The 17,309-nt window shown below is 40.2% G+C and overlaps 1 long non-coding RNA gene across 4 annotated transcripts in view; it reads right to left on the reverse strand.

The window, feature by feature from the left end:
* Positions 1-10,197: 10,197 nt before the first annotated feature.
* Positions 10,198-17,309, reverse strand: part of LOC106885784 — a 301,614-nt gene continuing 294,502 nt past the window's right edge. For all 4 annotated transcript variants that reach the window (XR_001411500.1, XR_001411497.1, XR_001411499.1 and 1 more), the window contains one exon: positions 10,198-12,554. This is a non-coding gene — a long non-coding RNA (uncharacterized LOC106885784). The remainder of the gene's footprint in view (positions 12,555-17,309) is intronic.

Below are 17,309 nucleotides of genomic sequence, written 5' to 3' on the forward strand. Positions count from 1 at the left end.
TTGTACAGACAAGTGTGCAGCTTGAAAAGTTTGCCAATAAGCTATACACACCAGAAAAAAACATTGGCCCCAGGTAAAATCTGCCATATAATTACACATTAAAAATTCTACCTGTTAAGAAAAGACTTAGAGAAATCAAATTAACTGAGCATAATGGTACAGGTTGCATAGAGTTGTTGCACCTTGGAAGTCCATGCAAACCACTTACACAGGGCTCCAACATTTTCTCAGTCCTCCTCAGTCACAAATAGATCTGATGGAGATATTTGTAATCAAGAAAAGACACCATTGTAACGACATCAAAAGCCTTCATGCAATTAAAGCAGAAGTAATTAAACAAATGCACAGAAGAAAGGAAGAAAATCTGCCTAGAGTGTTTAAGCAGGTTAGTACCCTCTGTAACTCACTGCATTACAGTCTGCAGGTGATAGGAAAACACAACAGAGAAGTATTGCTACACTTTTCCTGATCTTATCCTTTTCCCTGGGCATGTGCTAGTGGCTACTGTCAGAGACAAAAGATTCTGGGCTAGATGCTAGCAATTTTCTAGACTGTTAGCATTTCTTTCCACACCAGCACTCTGTCTTTTGCTGCTTCTTAAGACACACTGCGATAAAGGCAACGGACAGTGTCTAGACAGCACATAGCTACAGCCTTTGAAAGTCATTTGATGCACTAGGGCTGTGTTATACATGCACGGTTTTAATGAGGTTCTTACGGGTTTTTCAGGAGTATTATGCAGCAGGCAAGAGAGACAGAAAGAGAGAAAAAGCCTTACCTTTGATTTCACACTTGTTGCTGTAGACAGCGCTACACATTTCACATTATCCTGTTAAAGAGGCTTAAACATTGAATGACCATTAGACATGTTAAACCCTCTGTACGCTAAGGACATTTTTCCTTTTTCATCTTCACACAGGAATGTATCTGTTGGCAAATTTAGGCCCAGCTTACTCATTTAGCTTAGATTCTCATATACACATTACATGACACCACCACACACACACACACAGGTGGTCCTCCCTCTTTTTTTAACCATATTGTCCTCCAGTTGTTTTGTTTTGCCAAGTAAGAGAACTGAAATTTTGCAGAGTGCAGTAGCTCATCATGTGAAAGTTGGAAAGAATATTTCAGGGTCAGTTTCAACCTCAAAAGGTTGAAAAGCCTTCAGCTGGGGCAGTGGCTACATGCGCTTCCTCATCTGCAACACAAGGGAGCTGTTCCCACAGCTTTACCCCAGAAGAGCTGTTGTGCTACGTATCAGACAGTTGGAGCAATACAAGCTTTGGATTGAATTTACTTACACTTTTTAGGGCAACAGTGGGTGCTACAATTGCTAAGTTCACTCTTCTCCCTCCTTGAATGGGGAATATCTTGCCTTTACAGTACGTTCTTATGGATCAGGCAGAAAAAACCAACACCACAAACACTTTAATTCCATTAGCATTTGGTTTCTTTTTCTATATTAAAACAAAAAAAAAGTGCAGTGGAGATCTTAAGAAACTCTGGACCATTCGGGTCTCAGAGAAGCAGTTACAAGATGAAAATTTACTGTGCAATGGCAAATCCTGGTGTACCAGCACTGCCATCCCTTTGGAGTACCCCACAGGCATTCATGTCCAGCGTAGCAGGGCTGTGAGATCATACACTCTGAGCGGTGCCTTTCCTTCCTTCCACTGCAGGGTAGCTACTCTCTGTGGAGGTGGTAAAAAGGCAAGGTAGTTAAAGTTGCATCGTCAGCCAAAGCAGCCTTGCCCATCACCTTCAACAGGCTGTCAGAAAAGGGAGGTTCTTTCCCACGCCTGTGTGAAACCAGGTCCCGGGATGCACTGCTTACACAGGCATATTTCTGCAATTTTAAACTGTAGGTAGGAAATAAAAATCATTGCGTAACCCATCTAATCCTTTATCAAGATCATGGAAATTCTGAATAAGACACAAAAAAGAAGACGACCAGGTTTGGAGCAGTATCCCAAGATTTGTGAAATGAAATTGATTTCCATTCAAATCAGGTCTTTTACTCTTCTTGAAAATGTCAAGGTGTCAGCCTTGGCCATTACCAGACTGTGATTTATAGTTGAGACAATGCGAAATACTCAGGTGACTGTCTGGAACTGTACTGCTGTGTCTGGAAAGGCTACAGATGACAGCCATCTCCTTTCTTAACCAACTTGCATTGCTTATCTAAGATCAGTCTTCCCACACCCCTCCTCCCCAAATCCTTGATAGAAAAATGATAAACATTTAGGCTTGAAGATTTACTGAGATCAGTCAAATAAGCCTTGTGAACGGAGTAGGTTACAAAACTTCGGAGAAACACATTAAAAATAATCCTTTAGCTAGCTATATCCTAGCTGTTTGGATGAATACCTGTAAAATGTGAGACTGATTGCCTGGTTTCAACACATGGGTATGTTTTAATCCATCTGTAGGATCTATTTCTGTAACTCGAGTATACTCAAAGCACAGAAAATGCTGAAACCACGTAAGTTTTCAAATAGTAAGAATAATACAGCTGCTGTCATTTCCTGAAATTAAACACAATTTATTCAATAAATAGATTAATGGAGGTTAAAAATTACCTGGCTAATATTTAATCAAACACTGATGAGCTAATTCTCTTTTTTCTCCCATTGACATAAAGTTTTGCTTGAATAAAGGCAACACAAGTACTTAACAGTTTAGGTGCTAAACTCCAACTAATTTTAGCTTGGAATTAGGCATCTTCAAGTAGCTCAGATAAGCCTTTTTCAAATATATTTCTCTCTTTATTCCTTCAGCTATACTTGTCGTCTCAATATAGTGGAGTGAAGGGGAAAATAAACAAGATACCTAAGTCAAACAAAAGAAAATAGGAATCATTAACACAATTAATAATACCATTCCTGACATCAGATCGTTCATTCTAGTAGTAGCATTTGCAGAGGATATTGACAAAATAAGAAGGGTGCAAACAAGAGGAAGCAACATGATCGATCTTACCAAAAATCTAACTTACAGTAAAAAAGGGAAGACAATCTCATTAGTTTTTCAATGAAAATGCTAAGAGGTGAAAGAAAAGGACCCTTTAAATTGTCAGGAAAAGTTTCAGTAGCTGGAAGCTGGGACTAAACAAATTCCAATTAGAAATAGAGCCTATGTTTTTAATAGTGATGTGATAGACTACTGGGACACTGTTCCGGGATTTATTATGGATTCTCCGCCATCCCAAATCCTAAATATACACGCTAACCAAACAGAAATTGTTGGTGTTGATGTGGGAGTTGCTTGGTGAATGCTTTGGCATGTTTTATGGAGGAAGTCAGACTAGATGATCGAGTTTGCCTTGGCAGCGGACATGCGATATTTCTGCTCTGTGTGGGAGACACAAGGGAGGCGAGGAAGAGAGGAGGTAAGGGGGAGGGAAAGAGAGGAGGAAAGAAGGAGATGTCTGGCTGTTTTCCTTGCCTAGTGCATGTCAGGTGTAAGCCTTGTGTTGTACCATGTGTCCTGATTCGGTGAACTGCCAATGGTACCTAGAAGCGGAGTGGGTATAGGATGGCATTCAGCCCACAGCTTTTAGCACAGGACAGGAGAGTCTGCAAGTCCTCTGAGAAGACTACTGCAGATATTAAGTTCTGCTGTCACTTCATAATCTGAGTTGGATTCCAAATGAAGAATTTTTTTGACCATAGTGAAATCATACAGTATTGAGGCTCATAAGATTGCTTTATAGAAAAACACTGACCCTGGGTACTCTCTTTGGACCTATTCATTAACGTGCTTTTTTCTTACTAGCTATTGCAGAAGATCATCAGGACCACTAAAAATATTAATCTAAAAAAAAAGTAAATGTGGATGCCAAAACAAAGATGAAGAGTCTCAATGGAGACTAGATGAACACTGGGATGTGAGATCCCAAAGCTTGTTCAGATGTGCCTCTCTCTCTTCCCAGACACAACAGTAAGTTAGTGCAAACACAGGAAGAATAAATAGCAGAAGGAGGGCTGTAAGAGAAATGTATAAAATGTCCCCTCGCACCACCACAGTAAATCATGACCTCCTACTGACCACTGAATGCTTTGCTATTATTTTCATTATACTGTGGCCTCAGAGCTCTAACCAAAGTCAAGGTCCCACTGCGCTGGTTACCATGCTCCCAGTCAGCAAGTGGCAGTCCCCACACAAAGGAGCCCACGTTTTGCCCGGACAACGCATGGCAAGTGGCAGGGAAGGAAAGTAAGGGTTGACTCACTGAAAGGGAGCTCTGCATTCACGCCCGGTGCCAGGAAATGACCCTAGATCTTTAGCCATCGATGCCGGAAAGAAGAGCACGTAGGCGGCTGTTTGGAAATATTTGAAGGGTTTTAAGAAGTGTTAGTTATTACATGTAGTAATTTTGATTTCCCACTAGCATTTAGGGAATGATTACCAAATTTCAGAAAGCCAAGCTGCAGCCTTTGGAATTTATTAACTCATAAAAGCCTACCAAAGCTCAATACTCAGATACCGGCAACACCCACAAGAAATCTAACCCTCTGAGGCCGTCGGGAGAGGTTTCCAACGTTGCATTGGTAACCTGCTTGGCTTTTAAACATCCAACCATTGTTTTAGAACTGGGTGCCCCAATGACTCAATATTCTGACCATACTCATCTATTTCGGAAAGAGGCATAAGTTTAAGAATTAATATCCAAAATAATACGCTGACATAATAAACAGCAGAAAAGCAGAGTCTCTTAGGTTTATTTAAAATCTAGCAGTAAATCTAACTCCCTGGATACTCCAGTGTGTGTATATAAATACATGAGCAAGCGCTATAAGCACTGTGAATCCCCAACAGAGAGATGATCCCTCCACTCGCAGTGAAAAGCTGCAAATACCACCACAAAATGGCTGCGCCCGCCATTTCACACCCCAGGCTTGGTAAAAGCTGATGCCTGTGCCATGGGGGCCCTGCATGGATACAGAGGGTGAGGTGTTGTGCCCGGCCGGTGCTGTGCCTGCATTAGGCTGGTGCCGGCATCGCCAGCCTGCTGCGAGGGTCTGCAGAGCAGGACCTCCTGCCTGCGCCATGCCCAAAGCAGAACTAGGCTCCTGGAGCATATGGATTGACCCTCAAAACGGCTGGAAATTCCGGAAATGTAAATCTGGTTAAATTCTGGGAGCAAATATTTCATGCACATCACTAACTGAAACTACCTCTGCAGTAGGAGAGAGCAGTAGAACATTATCCCATAGTCCGTCCCCTGCCCCCCTTCCTCCAAACCACAGTTATTAAATCTGTTGTCCCACAAATGGTCCTCTGTTCTGACTGTGTGGCGATCGGGACTATCATGCTGCTCTTCGGAAGAAAGTGAAGAAGAAGAAAATGAACAAGAAGAAGAAGAAAGTGAATAAAATAAACTTTTCCAGAAGTTTATCTGGAAAACTGCAACTACAGGGCGGAGGGCAGGGATGCAGATTCTGCAAAAAGTTGCAGGTAGGGCCAATTTATCTGTCTGTCATGTTCAGGATGAAGAACCACCACGGAGACAAATGCAAAAAGTGGGAGGAAGGCTAATTCAAACTCTTAGGAGAAGAAGCTGGCATCTTGTAGGGCGTTACAGTGGGCCTGTGGAAGGGGCTGAAGCACAGAGATGATTATCATGGTGGAAGAGAAGGCGAGAGGTGACAGCTACTCACAAGTGATATTGCAATTCTATTTCATAGAATAATTTTTAGCAGAAAAAAACCCAACTAACTCGTCCAATTCTCGAGCGTGCTTATACCAACATGTTCACACAAATTTTAGAAGTAAACTAGAAATCATGAGAGGATCCCACAATCAAACTTATTTCTAGACACAAAATTGTTTCTTCCACATCAAAGGCAGTTTGCAGAGGAGAGTGCGTGCAGAGGAACAGACAGTGAACCATGAAGCCTTTCCACTGCTAACTGTCTCACTTGTATGAAAATCAGTGTATAAATGGGATAAACTGAATCTACTTTTTTATGCATTGAAGGTACTCTCTTCATCTGATTTACCTTCATCTGAGGGAGATGCTTTGAGTAAAGGGATGTATTATGAAGAAATGCATTCTCATAGGAAAGACTTGAGTTTGAAATTAAATCCTGTGCTAAACTTTTCAAGAAGTATCTACCTTCACAGAAGTCTTTTCATGGCCCTGCTTATTTCTACTTTAAACTTCTCACTTATTGTACTTTAAGCTCCATCAGTGAATGTAAATGGGGTTTCACTATACGTTTAGTGCATTCAAGCATTCTTTGTTACAGTTCCCACCCTGCCGCATTATGTGAGCTCTGCCACGGAAGTCCAGCAGTCGGTTTGTTTTCTGCTATTAATAAAAGAACCTACTTTTCCCCACTTCTTTGAAGAAGTTGAAAGGACTACATGTTAGAGGGGGAGGTGGTGGGGAACAGACTGTGGTGTAATCCCCAAACGCAAATGCTGTCTAGATTAGAAACCTCCCTGAAGAAAATTTACAAATGCTAAGACTGTGCTTTTTGTGTGATGAACACTAGAGCAATAACTTAGCCACATACTGGGTTCTGCCTAATGCTTAAGGAGCCTACTAGGTGAAAGGAATTAAATGAAAAAAAAATATTCCAGTTGGCTCTGTGCCGATGCCATCCAACCCTTTCAGTATCCAGTGACTTACTAGTGCAACTATTTTCATATGTATTTCATCACTGAGGTATCTTAATATAATACTTAGGAATCTGTTAAAATAAAAAAAGCCCCACAAATGGGATTTACGCTTTGCCAGTGTTTTTACATAGTCCAGGAAAAGCTTAATTAAAGGGGTGGGACGTGTCTCTGCTGAATAGCTGTTTTTTCTTCATACCTTCCCATGCATGACACGCACACATCCAAGAAAAGAAGTTGGGGGTGGTGGAAGAAAACCACCCAAAACCAAAACCAGAATTACCAGCCCTAAGCTACTCAGCACAACCTTGTTGATTTGCTTGCCCATTTAAATAAATGAATATGTTGCTCGTAAAGAATCACAGCCCCATTGAAACAGCTAACAAGCAGAAGTACAGAATATTATCTGCCTTTCTCTCTATAGGATACTCATATTGTTCAAACTATCATTACCCTACCTAGTTTATTGTACAATTACGACTAATCCTTAACTCCTAAATAAGCAGGAACAGGAGTAAAGATTGCAATCCTGAAAGCCTACCAGATAAACTTTAGTCTATAATGGACTGGATGATTCTGCGATTAATTTTAAATCCTACTTAATAGGTTAAAGATGTTTATGAAGATGAAACAGTTTTGTCAGTGTTGATCTTAATAATCTTATGTTCACTTACTCTCTAAGATTTCCACAGTCCATCCACTTGTTGCTACTCAGGCACTGCAAGTAAAACATAGCTTGGCACACAAATTAATATCACTAGTTTCTCATCAGAATACCACTCACCAGGTAAGAATAACTCTAGTGTTGCCACGGAATGGAACGACGCAGCATCCAACAAACTCTGAAGATGCCTATTGGAATCATTAAAAATTGAAAAAATTTAACAAGGTCATGAATGTCTCAGACACATTGTTTGGACAAAAACTCTCTAAATGAACACAAAGAAATAAATCTACTTTTAATTCAGTGATACAGTTTCAGAAGGCATTTTTAGGATTCCAGATATTTTTTTCAGTTACATGTATGTGTCTGATTACCTAGCTAGCTATAAGACCTCAGGCAGCAGTCCAGCAGTCAGTCTTTCTCTTTTTCTTTTTTCTTTTTTTCTTTTTTTTTTGTAAGCTACAGCCAGTTCCTAAGAGGAGATGACTGCTTTTCAGTGTGAAATTAAGTACCCAGTCAGGAACTGAGCATAATCATCATATGGGCAAATGAAAATGATGGCTACATTTACTGCCTACAGAAATTTTTGCTGCACTGCATATTAACACACTGAAAATGTTGTGTTAGCTAATCGTGAATGTGCCGATTTTCATTACCCATGGAAATGCATAACATCTTCTGTTAAACTTCATTGACGTTTTTCATCAAATGAATAGAGCAATGCCCTGAAATGTGATAATTGTAGATTCTTGTTATACAACTTTGAGTGAAATATTCTTTCCTCTAATTCCAACGGTAATTAACTTGGATTGGAATTCCCCTGACTCATGTAACAGTCTTCAGCACTGTATTAATGGATCCTAGTGTCTATATGGTTTGAAAAGAAATCCTGTCCCATATATGTAACATCATATTAAGATGCTAAAGACTTTCAGGGTAATGAAAGAATTGATCAAATCACCCCAGCTGGAGCTATAAGCATTTTTGGGGCGTTAGGTTTAAAATGAAATGGCACCTTGTTGAAACTTAAAATGCTTCAAAAATGAAGCTCTGGAAAATTGTTGCATCTCCCATGAAGACTAAAAATTAAAGTAGACAATTATCATAATAATAACCCAATTGTACATGGCAGACAAAAGAGAAGCTAATACTTCCCTCTGCTTTTTTGACTGATGTTTTGTTGGGCTGTAGCTAAACAGCACTTTAAGTTGACAGTAAATTAGCAAACAATATGAGGGAGGAAAAAAGAAAGAAAATCATGCAGGGGTTAAGATGTTTATGTAAAACAGTGATTTTCCTTTTTAAAATTAAAACGTACAAATAAGCTGGTGTCAGAGACTAGGTGATCCTTCATTTCCACCGCATTGAGCAGGCTCACATCAGCAGCAGACAGCCGTTAATATATGCGTCTGGCTCAGTCTGGTCTACCAACTAGGAATTCATCGAATTGTTAATATCATTCCTTTTTTGTATGCACCACACATCATTTTCACTCTCTCTCTCTCTCTTCCTCCCCCTTTGCAAGAGCTTGTGTTTTGGTTTTTTGTTTTTGTTGTAGCACAAGCTGATTACTCCAAAATCACATATTAAATAGCATTTAAAAGCGTTTTGGACTGAAACAGCACAAAGTCATATAGCGATGAGAATATATTGAAATTCTGTACATATATCTAAGCCCAGCATACCGAAGATGGTGCTTTCTATTTATTTGTGCTAATAAAGACAGCTTTCATATACTGTCAAAGTGTAAATAAGACTGCTTTCTGCATGGTGTCTGTAGGCATTGTCACGTAGTCCCAGGACAGGGAAACATCTTGTTGATCTTGGTGGGAATTCTGCCCGAGTGCAGATCGGGATTCTCCCACCCCTCCATCCCCCTCTGCCCCACCACAAGATGTTCAATGGGTACCAGGGGTTGGTTTAGCTGTGTGGAAACTGGGGAAGCAGAGGGAGGAGGGAAAAAGGAAGGCAATGTACCAACTTTTTCATCTCCATGGCAAGGGGCAGCAGTGAGTACAATGGGCAAGAGAAGAGCCACTGGAGTCATCCCAATTCAAGCAGTAACGCAGAGGCAGTACTACATATTTATGGCTCTTGCTCTAGCACCAAATCATCCAGGTAGGGGTTTCTAATGATTAATTTTCTTCTCACTCTCACTGCAGAGCAGAGCACACTTGAAATCTTCAGACTGACAGAGACAGACGCTTCACACTACAGTTTCACCTTCATTGTACGTACAGTATTAAATGCAAAATGAATTCAGAGTGCTGAATGGGAACCATACACATTCAAGCAAATTTTGCTGATTCAATAAGAAAAGCAATGAAAACCTTTAACACGTGCAGATGTGTGCATTGTACATCTGACCAAATCTATAAGGATTTTTATTTTGATAAATACTATGCATAATTTAAATTGTATATTGACACGTATCTACCTACACGCAATATAGTTTTATCTCATTATATTGCCTGCATGACTGGAATACCTGTTCACCTGATCAGTATCTTAAATAGCCTGTATTCAGTACTGAAAAATATTGTACATAATACGTGTCAGTTGCTGCCAAAGTGCTTCATGAGCGTAACACCTAGCTGGGCACGATCATCTTTTCTATACACATTCAGACCTACTTTTCTAATATTATTGAAATAGAAGTCAATGCTGAATAACATCTGTGTTAAAAATTGCCTCTGTGTTTGCAAGTAGCTCTTCAGAGTGTTCGTAGCATGTGGGATTGACAGTTTACAAAGAAAAGAATTGCATATTTACAGGAACTGTATCATCATTGAAATTGCTAAAGCAATATTTTTATGACTATTTAAAGACTAATTATATCTTGAGCAACTTGAAAACTATGTACAGCGCATAGTTTCTGTCTCTTAAGAAAACAAGACAACAAGAAGTATTATACTAACAGATAAGAACAATTTATTTTAACAATAGTGTTGATGTTTACAATAAAACACAATTCCTCCCACGCAAGTGGAAAAAATATACTGCAGCCAAACTACCGCTTCTGAAACGAACAAATAGTTTAGATGCCTGATCTGTGTTAAGCCTTTGTCTCAGTGAAGTCTGATGCATCAACAAGATCCTGCAGCATCTTGGGTTAGACACAGGAAACAGAAAAATTACTCAGGACCAACCCACCTACAAAATATTAAGAAATGCAAATCAAATTATGTGTTGTAGATCAGAAGTTTTAGACTAATGAACAGTGTGAAATCTGTGCCTGTGAATCTTCTTATGCAAAGTCACTGAAGTACTTAATATGAGGGACAACCTAAAGCTCATTCTGGTTTTTTCACCTTTTTTTTTGTGATGGAGAGGCTAGAAGTTGAGTCCGATGCTTAGAGTATTGTCGGCTCAGTTTCAGTTGAACAGGTACAAGAAATGTGATTCTGTGTAAAAAGTTATTTTCATGCTGTAGCATGATTTTTACACCAATATTGTCTATAGATTAAAATGTCAATTAAACAAGAGAATATTTTAAATGCCATATTGTGTTCACACTTAGACAAAAGTGATGGTAACTAACTAACAAACTAATCTTTGTCCCATGTTACAGGAAAAGCTAAGCAACAGTTTTCCTGTAGACTGAAATCATTGTTCAAACAACAATAGAATGAATGTTTTCTAGGCCTCAAACATCACTGTTTATGCCTTATGTTTTAGAAGTTAATTAATGCTGTTACAATACATTTATATGACATTGTAATATACTTTGCAGTAACTGTCTCTCAGAAGTGTTAATAATAATAGTAATAATAATATGGTTGAAAGCCTTTTGTATATTTTAGTATCTGTTCTGAGTTGGGTTTTGGTGGGTGTTTTTTGAGGCGCAAACTGGCATTCAGTTTAAATTTTAATTCTAAATGTTACATGGCATCTAGTCCAGTTTTCAAAATACACAAATATGTAACATCCTAATGTTGCACAATGGATAACAGTGTTGTTGTTTTTGTCTTTTAGGAACAAAAGCAGTTCTGCTGCTTAATATTTGATATAGTTATATTTTCCTTTTTTCCCTTCCAGACAAGGAAAGCTCCTTTGGTTCTCTAAATTCTGCAGAGAAACAATCACAGTCCAAAGCTGCTGGTTCCCCTCCGCCTAGGTCCCAAGAGCCTGACTTGTGATTGTTGCTAAAAAACCTCACAAGTTAGGGTCTCAGGGACTAGGAAAAGTCTGATATGATCCAGTAGAATTCGTCTTCCAATAAACTGAATTGCTTAGTAGTCATACTCGCTGTCAGTAAAACTTTCACTGCTATTGTTAAAAAAAAACAAAACACAAAACAAACCCAAAAAACAACATCCCCCCCAAATCAACAACCCCTCCTTCCCCCCAAATAAACAAACCACAATTTCAAGTAGGGGGCAGAAAAGATCAAATAATCAGGCAAGACATATACATACATTCAAACAATGTATCAGCTGACTGCACAGACTTTTCTTGAGAGTATAGTCCTTAACTTTTGAAAACAAAAAACAAAAACACAGGAAAAAAAATCTTCACTGCCTCGTCTTGCAAGTAACCATATTATAATGCATCAGAGGGAAGCGTCTAAAAATGGGTTAAAATCTGCTTCCAGCAGATTTGTACAGTAACAATTTTATTCTCTTTCCCTTAATGCCTGAAAAAAGGATTAAATGCTTGTTAAGGGGTTTCTAATTGAAATATTTCCCCATTATACTTTTAGTCCTACTGTTCAGGTGGGCCCTGGGTTACAGAGTACTTTAAACCCATTCACGATGCAAGGATAACCTTTGGGCGTGTATTCACTTTTTTGCCTCTTCCCCACGTTCAACATTTAATCCTTCTACAGACTGCTAGCAAAAGCTTCTTCCTCTCCAGTGGCAAAACTAGCTTTCACTCCATAAGCTGTAGAAAACATTGACATGCAGAGATTGTTGTCACTTGAACCAGATTACTTAAAGCACACATAACTTTCAAATACTGTCGATACAGTAAGAAGAAATGCTCTGGTTTCTCGAATAATTTCGTTCTGAAGCCGAACACTTTTAATGGCACGACCACAATCCTGAATTACTTTCGCATTCATTCTCCTCCGATCTTTAGGCTTGTTTGCAGAATGAAAAAGAAAATTTCTACTTTAGGGACGGGATCCACCGTGGCTTTTTTTTTTTTTTTTTTTTCCTCCATCAGAGCCCAGAGCAAAAGAAACAGCAGCCATAAAGGTCCTAGCCACTGGAGCAGAATCTGGCATAGAAAACTCAGTGCTCTTCGGGAAGCCGTTCAGCTTTAAAAAGGAAAAAAAGAGAAGAGGGGGGGAAAAATTAGAATCTCTGCTGGTCGAACAGGTGAATCATCCATTTACAAGAAAGCTGCACAGAGCGTTCTGCTGAAGAAAAGATTTGCCAGTGCCCCCCACCCCCAACCCTGCCCTTCACCCTCCCCTCCAGAATGATACTTCAGATTTCAGAACATTTTGGATTATTTAAAATATTATTTCAGCTGATGATATAATGCAACATTATATAAGAGCCGTTTCTTTGTCACTGTGCACCATTCAATCAGTTATGCCTCAGACACAAAATAGTTAAACGAAACAAAATATATATAGGAGATATATATATATATATGTATAGCAGTCCCTAGATTTCATTCAATTTCTTTTTCAAAAGCTGATCATGATTTAACAAACAATTTTGACCACAGCTTTCAAATCAATAATTAGAATGAAAAATCTCTCCCCTCTATAAATATGACATTAACATAATTATACCACCCCCATCGCATAGACCCATCCTCTTTAGGGAATACATCTGATGCTCTGAAGATGGAAATCAGTCAGATTTTAGTTGCTCTCAAACGTACCTTTGCTTCTCACTGACTGACTGGCTTTACCTTCCATGCACACACACAGTCACTAGCACACACGCGCGCGCACACACACACACACACACACATACACATGCGCGCGCACACACACACACACACACGCGCGCACAAAAAGGCAAGGCAAAGCAGCGGATGCTGACTCAGAGCAGTTGTGTGTGGAGGGGGTGGTATCGGCTGGTATTTTCACTGCACTCATCATTAACATTAACTCACTCTCTAGCATCCACCCTCTCTCAGACCTGCTGGACTGCAGCATTTGCATGACGCTGTCACTCTAGCCCTTGTGGGTCAGATGTTAGAAGAAAAAAAAAAAAAAAGCCTCAAGGCTCTCATAAGGAATGCCTTCATTTCTTCCAAAGGGTCCCTCTTCTTATTTTTCCACCTTTCTACTTCCTCTGTTGCTGTGTCTCAGTTGTTTGACATCTTTCCGGAAGAAAATGTCTTGAGCTGCAATAAGCCAGTAGTCAGTCGGTCCTCCCCTCACCTCACACTCCTATTCCCACCCCCTTTTTTTCCTAATCAATAAGACAGATCTCCAAACGCAGTTGTGAAAACAGGCTCTGACACACAGACTTTCATCCTCGATCCTCTGCCTCAGGAATAGCAGGCAACCCAGGCTCACACGTGATGTAGAGAGAAATAATGCCAGTAATTCTTGAACAGTCTTAGGAGTTTATTCTACGCCTTCTTCATTTTTTCCTTTGCTCGAATAAATACCAGTGGGAAGGACACACTGGCTCTCAAAAGCTACAAGGATTCGTTTCTTCAGGAAATAATGAACACTAGAAAGACTAATATTAATCTTCCTCAAAATTAATGCTATCTTTTTCTTTTCCCCCCACTCATTGTGCTCTTTATAAGTAGGAATTGTCTCATAGCCAAAACACTGCCAGGGTCTGAATCACCATTCACTGTGCTGAAATCGTGAGTTTCTGGACTTCAATCGGTATTTAACCGGACTAAGCAATTTTTTTTTTTTTCTTTTTTTCTTTTTTTTTTTCCTCTCAGACTTAACTAAAAAAAAAATAAAATAAAAAATAGAAGCTGCTTGCGTCAGAGGGAGCACTGCGAGAGAACAATGGCAATACACCCGCACCACCACACCGAGTACTCAAAATGCATGTTTGAGCTACTCTTGTGTATTTAAGTGCATGGTATTTGCTCCGTGTTGGTAGAGCAGTCTGTGCACACACACGTACACCGAACACATACACACACACACACACAGAGAAACTCAAGACACGTATATATAAAATACACACCACAAAACAAAGCACAAAGGCTGCTAACTGAAACACAGGCACAAGTTGTCTGACAGGCTATGAAAATCCACAGAGCATAATTATTGTGTGCATTTTTACCTTGTTCCTTTGTTCTTAAGGCAAGGGACTTTAATGACTTACGGTGTTGACAATCTTTCGGCTTTTCTCTTTTTACGCCAACAGTATTTGGGAATTATTTTTCCAGACAATACCACACCGCTGTGATTCGCGGTATAAAAATTATTTATCGAAGGGGGTGGAGGGGGGGGGACACGGGACAGGTGATACGCAATTCGCCAGCCAATTCTCAGGGCTGCCTGGTGCTGTAGAAAGTCTCGGCGTAGCCAGGCAGGCAGGTCCCAGGATGCAGCGCCACACCGCAGTCCCGGCTCAGGTAGCCCTTTGGCAACCTCGGGGCGGTGGCAAACGTGAAGGGCATCCACTCAAGGGAGAGGTCCAAAGGAAGAAACACCACGCAGCCCCCAAGTACAGACAGCAAGCCCAAATGCCGGGGTACACGCCCCAAGCCCAGTTCGTACGTGCTTATGACTGGTGGTGGTGGTGGTGGTAATTAATTTCTTAGGGAAAGGACGGCAGAAAGTAGACAATTAGGAAACAGTTAAGTTTGTAATCTCAGAGAAAGGGAGAGACAGAGACAGACACACACCCACAGAGAGAGACAGAGAGTGAGCGGAGAACGCCAAGCATGAGACAACAAAAACAAGACCGAAATCAGATTTGGGAAACTGAAAAAAATACAGGATTACAGCATTCAGCTTAGCATTTACTGAGGTATAAAAAAAAAAATTAACACATGCACAGCATGGCTTAAAATACTTATTGCCATCAATAGTCTGTGACGGATGCCGGCTTCTTACTGCTATACGTACATTAGATTGGTCATCGCCTCTTAATCTCCTTTTGCTCAGACCCATCCATTTTTTGCTGCTCCAGCATCTGTGCCCTTTATGCTTTTTTTCTGTATAGTTACCCACAATACCCTGGATAAATTAATGTCATGACCTCGCTATGGCTATCAGACAGAAAAAAAAGTCTACTATTTTAATAATTGAACGTGCGCGTACAGCAAACTGCCTACTGATAGCCCAGCTTTGTGGACTGCCTCCAAAAGCAGCCTTTGCTAGCTCTGCGAATCAGAAACAACAGATGCAAATACTAGCCACATAGCCCCAGCTCTCTCTCTTGCCTTTTTTTTTTTTTTTTAAATAAACCACAACCCACCCTTTTCAGTCTGTGCCATCTCATTTTCCCTGCATCTGCCCCCTCAATGGTTAAAAACATTAGGCTGCTGAAATTAGAAGGTTTTGAATAAAAGCATAAAGAGGAGTGAAAATTATAAATGGCTGCAGATTCTGGAAATTTATAGCCAGACGGTGAGTAGGGAAGAGTACCCAGGTTCAAGTGCTGAGCCTCACTCGGGAGCACCTCTGGGGCCAATGGGACTGCAGACTAGATTAAATCAATAGTCGTCTGAAACGAGATGTCGTAATCAATCAGCTCAATTACCACTGTCATAGATCTGGGCTTAAGGTCTTTCCTGATTCCACTCTTCTAATCATTAACCCTTATACATCCTCAAAATAGGAACTCACGCTTGCTCTGCCGCCCTACCTTTCAAATAAGCAAAGTTCACCTTAGCATTTTCCCTTGTTTTTCCCTTTCCTTATTTAAATAATACAAGAATGGGTCAGCAAGAAACGTTTTACTTGTGAATTCGGCAAGGTTAGATGCACTCCGTTAAATGTACCTATTATATATTTGCTGCATGTGCGCTTATATATTATTATTAAGCCTCCGGGAGTGGCTGGGTGGATCAAAGACTGCTGTTTAATTAACATTCAACTCAGCTGTTTCCTTGGAGATTAAAAATAGAAGACTAGTTGAATTAACCTGAAGCCATTCACTCCTTTCACTAATCGAATATTAGAGAACTCCTCTCCCCTCAACCTAGTTAGGAACACCTCATTTCTGGTTAATCAACCACTAGGAAAATCCATTTCCAGTTTGAGCGTAAGTGTGAAAAAGTTAGAAAGACATTTTTGTATGTGGGTCTGAATTTCACGGACTTGCCCAATCATTTACATTTTGCATCCACAGTAGAGTAAATCCCCATGCGATGCAGGGAGAAAAGAACCAGCAGGTTTGAATACGAGCAGAGCCACTTTAAAATCTTGCCTGTAATTACTATTCGCTGTATGAAGATTAAATGTCATCCATCTAACTTTTTTTTTTATTATTCCTTTGCAGGTCCTGAAAAGATCCTAAAGCTTTTCATAAAAATACTCCAGGAATTGTCACATATCCTTCTCTCAGTTTCTTGGGAGGAAAGAAAGAATCCAGGTAGTCTCTATCCAGAATTTCAGTACCCTAAATTTGATTTATTCTGCTGATAGATGCAAATAATAATAGTGAAAGAAAACCCCATTACATTTACAGTTACATCACTGTCTGTACACACTGCCTCTGTTTCCAAGCAGAACCACACCTTTTTTAACCATAAATCTGCTTTTCAGCTGGAGAGACTGAAGGCACAGCCTTTGTCCCTGCAGCTCTGGGAATGCCCAACAGCAGAATTATCCCCCATGCCACAGCAATGATATTTTTGTGAGGATTTGGTGCTCTTAGGAGTGCTAAGGGTGGGTATGGGACAGGGGCAGCAAATAGGTGTTTGCTGGCAGCGGCGGAGGCTGGGGGTCTGTCTGCGGGGAGGGCATCTGCAGGGGCAGGGCACTGTGCTAGCCGAGACAGGTTATAATTGGAGATCGATTGCTGGATTTAATGACCCAGCTGTTTTCATTAGTAGAAACGGTAAAAATTGGTCTAGAAAATTATTCAGCTGCTGGCATAGGCGCTTTTTAACAGGCTTATAC

Source organism: Calidris pugnax, unplaced genomic scaffold, assembly GCF_001431845.1.
Source record: "Calidris pugnax isolate Ruff unplaced genomic scaffold, ASM143184v1 scaffold25, whole genome shotgun sequence".
Lineage (NCBI taxonomy): Eukaryota > Metazoa > Chordata > Aves > Charadriiformes > Scolopacidae > Calidris > Calidris pugnax.